Genomic DNA, 11515 nt, shown 5'->3' with positions numbered 1-11515 from the left:
CTTAAACTAATTTAGTAGGAGAGGACTTTGGGTGGGTACTAAAAAGATTATTATCTGCAAGATATAGGAGAAGCATGTATATTCTCATCTCTATTTATTTGGCTGAATGTTTTTTTATTTATTGTGAATTATTATTTTAGCATATGTGTAATATAACACATGTTTATTATCTGTGTCTTTCGCATGTGCAGCTTCTCTTTAGGTTTGAATGAAGTCAGCCCAGATACAACACATACTCTCAGAATTAAGTTGTTCCAGTAAACCTCTGTGCGTTCCCCTCTCCATGCTGGGTGCATATATAGATCCCATCTTTATGGATCACTCAGTTATTGGGCTCCAGCTCATCCACTTAATGAATCGGAAACTCAAAATAAGTGATCACTGAAGCCAGGAGAGGAATGACGATAGATTGGATAGATAATGACATGATTATTTTTTACTGGCTCATTGGATCACCCCAACAAAGAAAAGGTTAGAAATGAAATTTGCAATATCTATATCCTTCTCTGTGTTTCTCATCAGTTTTTGAATATTTATTCAACATGGCTCTAAGTGCGGTGCTCCTCTCTCTTCTATTTCAAATCATTGCACTGTTGTTGTTGTTGTTGTTGTTGTTGTCAGAAATAACATTTTCATTGCAGAAAATCGATGTTTAAAATTGTCTGTGATAGAGAGCTGTAATTGCTTGCTGTCGCATTACCTTTAAGAATTCAATACTGTCAATAGAGTACAATTTTATGTCACTTACTATTCGTCCACCGAGCATGTTCTTTTGATTGCCAGCTGAAATGAAACACTAATCGGACTGCAGGGCATCCAGCTTTGCGTGTTCCGTTATGGTGCTTCAATGAGTCCTTCCTTTTCAATAAGAATAAGTCCATTCTGTTTATCGCAGCCACTCATCGATCCCGAGGCGAGAAGGATAATATGACACAATTACATTGTGGTTTGAATATAATTTCTGTGACGATGGTTTTCATAGAAGGGAGCAGATAGTTGCAGAATATCTTTGGCCCTAATAACAAGAGTCTTCATCCTGACTAGATCTGACCCCGACACATCCAAGACACACAGGACAGGATGCTGCCTCTGCTCTGCAGGCCACTTCAAAAGTCCAGCTCAGCACCTCTGGTCCTCAGTGGAGCGCGCATTGATTGGATCTCTTCACTTATTTCTCCATTGACATGGATACACTGTGTCAGAGCTCCTTGACAGAATGAATCTCAGTCAGTCTCTGCAAGCTTATTGTCAGCAGACATTTTAAAGTTTTTCCCTTTGGTGTTTATGGAGATTTTCAGCTCCCAGTTCAATAGGATCGCTGCCTAGCTTTAGATTGCGATGGCATTTCTCCACGTTCATTTGCATATTAAGGGTGGGTTCCAACGGGAAAGATCAAGGCAATCTATGAGTGGCCAATGCTGGGACGCTGCCAGGAAGACTCTGTCGATTCCATTAAAGGTGGGGCCAGATGTTTGTCATTACCTTTATTGATAACCACAGGGTCAATACTGTGATTTATTCTGCTGGGATAGGACTAAGCTTTAGTCACAAGTTTCACCAAGGCTTAATCAATAGTACACAATGGACAAGTACAACATGACCACACATTAACTGAGAGCATCAGGAAGGTTGTAAATCTATTACAAGGTTTTGTGGCCAGGTGTTTACTACCATGAACTATTACAATTTTTGGGTTTTTCTTTTCACTTATGCTGCAATTACAATGATTTTTTATTTGATTTTTAGCTGTCTGCCTGTGGGACATATTTCATATCCCTACTGGGTACTTCTTCAGTGCAGACCCCATCCCAAAAAAGTGTTGTGCTCTCAGATTGGATTCTGCTTTCTAACCACTTAATTTATTTATGAATTTATTTATTTGAGCAACAAAACATCAGGCATAAACCCAAAATGAACAAAAAATAAAATAAAAATCATCTTCTATCCCTGGACAGACTTACTGCTGCAGAGAACATGCCATAACGGCATGTTTATCTGTTCCTGCCTGCTAGTCAGAATCTGAAAATGCACCAAAACAACTTTCATCGGCAAAGTACCAACACAGTCGTTGAGGATTTTCAATTTGAGCAGCCATGGATTTAAGTCTCAATAAGTGTAAAGGCGTGTTAGATAAATCTGAGTGCTTTTTTTTATTTTCCACCTGCTAATTATCTCAGGGCCCTGCGATGAACTGGCGGCTTGTCCAGGGTGTACCCCGCCTCTCGCCCGTTGACTGCTGGCATAGGCTCCAGCACGACCCGCGACCCGGTAACAGACAAAGCGGTTCGGAAGATGAATGAATGAATGAAATGTATTTGTGCGGTGGAGTCGTTGTGCCCACAGCAGTGTGTCCACTTTCTTCTGGTGGCTGTGGCCACTGACAGCGGCTTTTGAGTAGACGCTGAGTCGCCACACTGGGGCAAAATGTAATTACCTCGCCCTCACAATGTCAGACTGCAGACCTGAGCCTGACAGCGGACTCAAAATGGAATGTGCAAGAATGGATTAACCTCCACCTGAGAGCGGTGTTGTGTGTGTGTGTGTGTGTGTGTGTGGTGTGAACCACACACATAACTTTTGCATGTCTGAAATTCACAGTACCATACTCCTATGCGGCGCAGTATCCCTTTTCTAAAATTACTTGAGCAAGCGCTGCCGGTTTGTGGCATTTTGTGACTTTTGGCTGAACCAGCCAACAACAGTAATCAGCTCAGATCACCGAGTTGTGTGACGCATGTCAGCCTGACTGGCAGCAGTAACACCAAGGATATTCTACCTCTCTAAGCATCACACACTCAGTACAATGAGAAACCAATACGTCCATAAATACTAGAGATAGTGACGGTAATTTTCTGCTCAGAGTACAAACCTTTTCATAGTCTTTAGCATCAGATTTGGTGCAGTCATTTATTGAGATTGATATTTCCATGATGTGATTTATTTGCCTGGTAGTGTACTGGCTGAATGGACTAATGTAATATAATGTAATGGGAACTTAAATGAGCCATTAAACCGGCAGACCCAGTACCACTGGGATCCTGGGAGCATGACGTAACTAAGACGTGGGGAAATTCTGACAAGCATGAAAGAATTATGTTTTCATTTATTTATTTTTACAAAAAGTGCTTTGTTTTGTAAAATAGTTCTCATAAATTATATTTATTCATTCATTCATCTTCCGAACCGCTTTGTCCGTTACCGGGTCGCGGGTAGTGCTGGAGCCTATCCCGGCGGGGTACACCCTGGACAAGCCACCAGTTCATTGCAGGGCCACACACAGACAAGAATTCACACACACACTCACACCTATGGGCAATGTAGTGTAATCGAGTCAGCTGAACTGCGTGTTTTTGGAGATGGGAGGAAACCGCATGGACATGGGGAGAACATACAAACGCTGCACAGATAGGAGTCAAACCCAGTACCTTCTTGCTGTGAGGCAACAGCGCTGACCATTGCACCACCATGCCACCCTGCATTACATTTGTGTTAACTAATTTTCTTATAAAATGTATTAGACTATAGTTACAATCAAAGCATTAACAAGTCTATAACACATATGATCTTCTCAAAACATTTCATTTAAAGCTTCATTCATAACTCAGGCAGAAGCAAACCAACACCTCAGAATTGAAGACATCAGAAATTGGAAATGGAGATAACACTGTGGCGGCACGACACACATTTATCAATGGGATCTGCTCCGTATTATAAATGACCCTGTCAGACCAGAGAGGCAGGTGGGAGACAGCGAGTTGTCGAGGGCTTCCTGCCTGTAGAATTGAAAATCATTTAGGCAGCTGTACAGTTTAACCCTGGAGAGCTATGTTCTTCGTCACTAATTGATAGGTTGGAATGCACGACAATCGAAAAGTGACAAGTAAGCAGCTAGACTTAGGACCTGTGTCAGTCTATATTGCTTATGCATTGGAAAGCAAGTGTGTGTGTGTGCGCACGTGTGTGTGTTGCAAGAAAGCTTTCCATTTATTTTGACTACATTTATGAGGGGCTTCATTACAGTTCTTCATTATCATATTAATTAATGTGTCTTTTCTTGGCTTCATTTTCTATTATCCACTTTATGAAACCTTGCATTTGAATGCTTGTTGACTCATGGGATGATTTTTATCTTACATTTTTGTGCAAATCTGCCCTCATCATGATGTCATTTGATAAAATGCCCCCCCCCCCCCCCCCCCCAATGTTGAGGTATCTTGTGCCTGCAACTGATACAAGCCAGAGAGTTGAGTAAATGCTATCCAGGCAGTAATAGATCTCTCTGTTCACCTGTAGCAGAATCCTGTCTCCTTACTCCATGCACAGGGCTGGAGCGCTGGGGTTGTCTCTTTCCTCATGGTACCAGTTATTGTATTATTGATAGATCGCTGATTGGGAACTCGGTTACAAAGATTACGTGGCTGGTATAGACACTGGGACACCACAACCATGTCAGAGCGATTGAATTATAACATAGGGGAGAGGAAAAGTGCTCCACAGAGACGCCTCTTCTCTTACTGTAGACCTCCTGGGGATACCAAACGGCACAGCCTAGTTTGTTCACTGACGGATGACCTTCGTAAACTCAGTAGCAGCAGCTGGGCAGCAGCTGGCTGAATAGAATTGCGCGGTGCAGTGGAGAGAAGCTTATTACGGTGCAGTGTTGCTGGTGGCTGTGGTGTGTGGTTGATTTTAGTGTCTGTGCAGGCATATGTTTTTGTGTATGCCTCGATATAATTAATTTTATGTATGAAATGACAGCTGTGCTTTCTTAATACTGAAGTGGATGCAATGATGAGACCGGCTCACCATTCCAATGTATGTGCATAAATATTGGTATTTCACAAAATCTCATTCATATAAACATGGCCTTCCTGTATGAGAGTCGTGCCTTGCAGGGTCGTAGGCTATTACAAGTTTAATGTGAAACCTGGACCGAAGGAGATGAGAGACGGGGGGGCGGGGGGGGGCCTCGGCATCTGAAATGGAAGCATTCATCTTCCTTTCCTGTTGGTCAGCAAATGTGAAGAAGAGGAAACGGTAAGGCGAGAAAAGCTGATCTCGAAGAAGATGAATCATTTTCTGCCAGATCACATGGTGAAGCCTATTTCACCCTTTGGTCTGGTACAAGTGGATATCCTAAGCCTCTGTTTATTACATTCATCAGTGAAGATGGCGAAAAGCAATCTTCTGTGTGCACGATGCTTCGCATTTCGGCTCCCAGAGCTCTTTCTTAGGAGGGAAAGCTATTACATTTTGACATGACTTTTTTTTTATCATTGACAGAAATACTTTTCTTCCTGCATCATTTGTGAGAAAGCACGTGTGTGATCACGGGCAGTTTTCTGCTCCCTAAGTGTCTTTCTCCATTGTTAGTACATCAGTGTTTTACTGAAGAGAACGACTCTTGAAAGACACTATTGTTTGGATTTGGGTTGTCAGTGGAGACGGGAGCCATAGCTAGGATTAGGTGGACAACAGGCAGCTTTCACCAGGGTCCTTGCTTTGTCCAGGTCTCCTCCAACAGCCTGGACACTTTAGAAAAGACACCCTGGTGAGCAGTGCCCTGCTCCGTTGCCCCTGTTTTTCTGAACACTGGGCATAAGCTAGACCTGGGAGAAAAGGTTCAATAAGGAGTGGAGAATAGCCATTAGCTCCCTACCAACCTCTGGTGATGGAGGAGAAAATAGAGCAACCAATAGACCAACAAGAGCTATTGGAGTCTGTGACATTCGAGTATAAGGGGGGGACTAATTCCTTTTCCTGAGTCATACTGTTGCACCAATTCTAAGCATTTTTAAATATTATAAAATTCAAGAATTCACAATAACTCCTGGTGAATTTATATTTCCTCTTATGTGACCAGATGCACTCTCTCACACTCTTGCATTTTGAATGTAGACACACACACATTGATTTCCCTCATGCCTACCTGCATTTATGAATCATTCATTGAATTCTTTTCCGCCTAAAACACACTGCAGCTGCTGGTTTGAGAGGATGGTGACTGCACTTTAATGAAGTGAGATTTTATTGGTATACACCTGTGCCACGCTAGTCAGAGAGCCAGGACAAGGCGTATTGATTAATATCTTATATTTGTAATAGAAAACAAGTCTCAGTTAACTGTGTGCATACATGTGATAATTGACACATAACTGAACCAGCCTGTTGCAGCTTTATTAGCAGCACTAGCGTGACTGTTATAGATGCAAATCCCTTCACCAAGAGCAGGAAAACAAGATGAAAAAAGGTTAAAAAGAGGACATTTCTGTCCAAAGAGCATAAGAAATCTAGATCAAGCTACCAATTCAGCTTTGCAGCATTAATAATCAGGTGTCGGCAATGATGATGTTTTATGTATGCTTTAAGTATTGTTTAAAGTGTTAACAATATTATAATGTTTTATGAATTCTTTGAATGATAACAGTCATAAATGTGTCAAGACGGAAAAGCTACCCAGATATGCCTCAGGGAGGGGGCAGAAGAAAGGGCACGTTCTGAGGAAAGAGACGGCGTACTTGTTCTGCAGAAACAGGACGTTACGTCCTCTGAGGCTGCAGCAGGTGTCTCTGTCCAAGATGCAACCTCTTGGAGGAGAGCTGGCCCGGCTTTCTCTTTCCTATCATTTCAACAGGAATGGGAGACAAATCAGTTTCCCACTGACTGGAAGTCACATTGTGGCAGGGCGGTGTTGGTAAGCTATAGGATAGAGGAGGGGGGAGAGAGTGTGTTCTGGTTAAGGAAATGGTATTCGGAAGATTGAGTGTATTATTACTTCTTGGGGGGGGGGGGGGTTACCATCAGAAAAATGCAGAGTATATATTATTTTTTTTATTCTGCTGGGGTGACTCATCATTTTTGCAAAGATTGCAAAGACTGAAAAAAGGTTGAGAAATGCTGTAGACACATACTAAACAATATCAAATACAAATCTTTCACATTATGAAATGATCTTATTTAAAAAGGAAACTCATGAACATTTTGACAAAAGAAACTCTGAAAAAAGCTTTTAAGAGCAAGCTAACACTGCCTTGCATTCATGCGTCCATCCGAAGCGTGAAGCTCGTCATCGGCCTGTGAATTCTGTGAGTGTCTTATCACTTCATGGCGGTAAATCTGATGTGTCTGTTCAGTTTTGAGAATGACCTCTGCGGTGCGTGTGTGTGTGTGTGCGTGTGTGTGTGTGTGTGTGTGCTGCGTCAGTATCTGTGAGCACTTTCAGTGTGTGGAGCCATGCCACAGGGTTTAACCCCTCTGCATTGATCCCCAGGTTGCTCGGGGCGGCTGCCTAATTCTCCAATTTTCAGCTGTTAGAGACAGAATTGGAATAATAAACAGCTGAACCTCCCACTAATAATCCTGCTGACCCCCTCCCCAGTCAGCTCTTTCCTACGCACACATGCACGCACACACTCTCTCTCTCCCTCTCTCGCTCCCTCCCTCCCCAGGGCAACTGCGCCTTGGTTAGAGTTTCTTGTACTCCCCTAATCTTAGCCAAAGCCCCAGCACTTGCACTTCTGCTCTAATGAATTGATATCACCCAAAACGAGCATGGAAATGATAATCACACACACACACACACACACACACACACACACACACACACTTTGTGCCTTATTTATGGACATATCAATGCTGCATTGTGCTTCTTAGAAATTTGAGATGCTGCCACAGGAGCAGCAAAACAGAAAATGACTTGTGTGTTTTGTAAACAAGTGGTTTCCTGAGGTCGAACCTGGAGACTCCTACGTGTCATTGCCTCTATATGTCAAAGCCTCCGGACTGAGAGATTACGGTATCTAAGTAACCGTTCAGTAATGGAGTATAATGGCCATTCAAAATGTGCCTGTTCTGGCAAATGTTCTGTTTTTTGTTTTGTTTATTAGCTTCACAGTTGTAATAATAAACAAAATTATAATGACAAAATAAGTTGAGATGAAGCATGGTGTGATGTTGTAATTAAAATCACAGCAGCAGTGCAGCAATCACTCCTGTAAATAAACGTAAATATACGCTTCTATTTGCAACACATGTTCACAGGGGTTCAGAGAGGAGGAGAAAAGTTTTATTACATCAAATATTATGAAGACGAGAGCTGTTAATAATGGAAATTAATTTCTTTTTAAATTGAAATATGTGTGGCGAGCATTTTGTTCTCAGAGAAAATGACCTTTCCTGTTGTCAGGTGTGATTAAGTTTTGGAGGTCTGCTCTACTTCTTTCATGGATGAACTTCAACATAGTTATGAGGTTTATTTTGCTTAGCCAATCACCCTGTGGAGCTGTACTGCATTGCAGGCTTTCATTTGCCCTCATTAACTACCCGCCTGCTTATTCAGTTTGGCTCAATCAAACAAGCTGGCCTGCTGACACAGTTCATCGCTGAGCGAACGACCTGCCGAACAGAGGCGTTGAGTCAAACACCAGCGTGATGACCTGCCTGCCATGGCTCTTTTGTTCGCCTCTCATATCTCTCCATTACCCTCAAACAACCAGGCACCTTCAAGCCCTGGCTGTGTAACCCATGTCTTCCGGTGTCCACATGACTGAATGTCTTGTAAGCCTTAGCGGTGACAAGTGTGCAGAATTATCTCTATACAAGTCAGAGAAGAAGGAGGTATCTTTTTTTTTAACACCTGTCAAACCCACTCATGCAGCACAGGGACTAGTCTGTGCAGACATACCTGCTCTGCCTCTGTCCTCTGTCTCATTCAGATCCTTTTTCAGTCTTATTTTCTCATTTTTCATGCTCCTCTTGTGTCCTGAAGCCCTGAAGCAGGCTTCCTGTGTCCGCACACTGCTGCCTCAGCACAAATAAAGGCAATGGAGTGGTAGAGAGAGTGCCAGAGTTGTCTGCTTTCAACATTCCAACTCAACCATACCCTCACCTAACCCCCCCCCCCCCCCCCCCCCCCCCCCCCACAGAGATCCCATTAGCAAATCTATTGAGGATCCAATATTAGAGAAAACATTAAAGCTCTAATTGTGTTTCTGAACTGGGACTCAGTGGGTATGTTCGGCCTTGTAAACACTCTAATGAGTTGCAACTTCCTGCGATTGGTTTACTATTCTCCATTCCAATTTGAGTTATGTCACTGACCACTCGTCTGTTTGGGTCATCACATAACAGCAATCAGTGAAATCGATCAGACTGGCATCAAGTCTGACAGCACAGCAAACACATTTGGCTGATCACATATGTTGAAATATATAAATGAATTAACATTTTAAAAGAACTACATGTCGCGATAGATCAAAGTAAAACCAGGATGCTGATCAGTAAATTAATGGATTTTTAAAAAAGGGCATTTTCAGTCTAATTTCCTTTAAAAAACATTTCCACATTCAAACTAAAATCAAAATGATCCTTTAGTTATACCAGTGAGGATGTTTTATCACAAGCAAACACCCGTAACTTGCGTAGCCACAGCACAGGATGGTTAATATTTTTAATCAGAAGCATTCCATAACACTCCAAACATGTGATCAAAATGTCCCTCGCTATTTCTGGCTGGCTTGCTCATTCTGTGTGCTCGCTTGCATTTGAATGTTGGCGGTGGGTGGGCGGGCGGTGCCCTGCAACTTGTGCATCGCTAAGTATCGGCTCCATGTAAGAGGAGACGATGACTGGGCCCTCAGTGTGGCGCTGAAAACAGCCTAACAGCTGTGGGCGAAGAGCAAGTAAATGAAGCTGGAGCATCACCTGACCATGGGATGTCTGGAGCTGAGGAGCATTTCTGAGTGACATAAATATTGTATATATTTATCTCTCCTGTGTGTGTGTGTGTGTGTGTGTGGGCGTGCGCATGTGTATGTGTAGTGCTGAAATCAATCCCTTCTTGTCAGAATGTTTAGAGTTCTAGCCATTAGCTACAGTAATGGTGTTACTTGTTTAAAACTACTTATCGTCTCTCACCCCACCTCAGTTTTGTTACACTCCATTGAAAATACCCCCAAAGATTTTTTTGTGAAATGAGGCCTCCTGACAGCCGTTCTTAATGCACTTCACAAAAACAGTTACAACCCACTTAATCTGTCTAAGAATTCACTGCTTAACTCGCCAACAGCTCAAAAAATCCACTGCCGCCCCGGATATATTTATTTTGTGAAATCTCTACTTTGTTCCTTAAATTTCAAACATACAATTAATCAACACCATTAAGACAGCAGTTCGGTACCATGTCAATCATTTGTATTTATATGCAGCGTCTCCTTTGTTTCAGAGTTATAGATTTTGGATAATTGTAATATGTATGGTAAAAGTCCACAATGACAGCCTGTTGTGGTAGGAGGCCTAGGACTTGCGTGTGTCTTTTCTGTTTCTAATGCGTTGCAGATTATGTGACTCGAGGGCGTTTTGGAAAAGGATTTTAGGAATCTTTGACATAGCTGAGCTGATTTCTTTTCAGCTGTTGACTAATTGATTTGGTTAAGTAATTTATTTAAAAGACTTATAAGTAATGAGTAAATATTAAATATTCATGGTAATTTGATTATAACTTGCTCTAATTGGTCAGCTCATCAGAAGTTATGCGTCAGTGTAGTCTTCACTATAACCTGATCACCGCTTCTTCAGCTCTAATAATCCTCCAAATAAATATCAAACTATAATATGACATTTTCCACCAACCCAAAAACAAATAAACAAACAAAACACAACTCTCCTCTGTCCTCAGAAGGAACGCCCTCGCTGTCCTTCAGAACAGGATTGGTCAGTCCCCCAGTCTCTCTACTGCCCTCCCCTTATTAGTCTCTCTCTCTTCCTACTTAAATACTTTAAGCATAAAGACAGGAGTGGAGGGAGAGGGGGATGGGAGACTCATGGGGGAGGGGAGCCCGGCTTACTCTGTTGTCACTGGAGAGAGAGAGAGAGAGAGACAGAGGGAGAGAGGGAGAGAGGGAGAGATAGAGAGCAGAGCAGAGCTGTGTCCCATATGTGGGGAAAAAGCATAGCAGTGCACACACACACACACACACACACACACTCACGAGTCTGGTCTGCTCCAGGGATTATCCCAGTGCTCTCAGACCTGATGGAGGACATGCAGGTATGAGCAGGTAAGGCCGCCGCTCTCCTCTGCATCCCTGCTGCTCTGCTGCTCTGCTGTCAGAGCCCTCTGCTCTGCCGGCTGGAGTCCGTCTTAAGTTGGAGGAGGACCAGAGATGAGTGTTGGGACAGCTCTCGTCTCCAGCCAGTGACCAGGAGACATTTCCTTTACCTGACTGCCTTGTCCTCTCAGCTTCTCTGGGAGGACAGAGCCGAGTGAGTCTGAGGTGGACGCTGCTGTAGAATAGAGCCTTTCAGGACTGAGTGCTGGAAAGTTGATTGTCAGAGGGGCCGGAGTCTGACACCGTTCTGCATGAGAAGCCTGTTGGTGTCCAGAGATAGTCGTGTGGTCCTTATGTTGCAGCATTCTTATTCAGTTGTGCTTTTTATTATATGTTTTGTTTTGTTTTTTATTTAGTTTACATTTATGTTTTCATTACAAATAGCAGGTTTACATTTTCCCATAGAT

The sequence above is a fragment of the Brachionichthys hirsutus genome, chromosome 2, assembly GCF_040956055.1.
Source record: "Brachionichthys hirsutus isolate HB-005 chromosome 2, CSIRO-AGI_Bhir_v1, whole genome shotgun sequence".
Taxonomy (NCBI): Eukaryota; Metazoa; Chordata; class Actinopteri; order Lophiiformes; family Brachionichthyidae; genus Brachionichthys; species Brachionichthys hirsutus.
The sequence above is the reverse complement of the archived record's forward strand: the minus strand, read 5'-3'. Positions refer to the sequence as shown.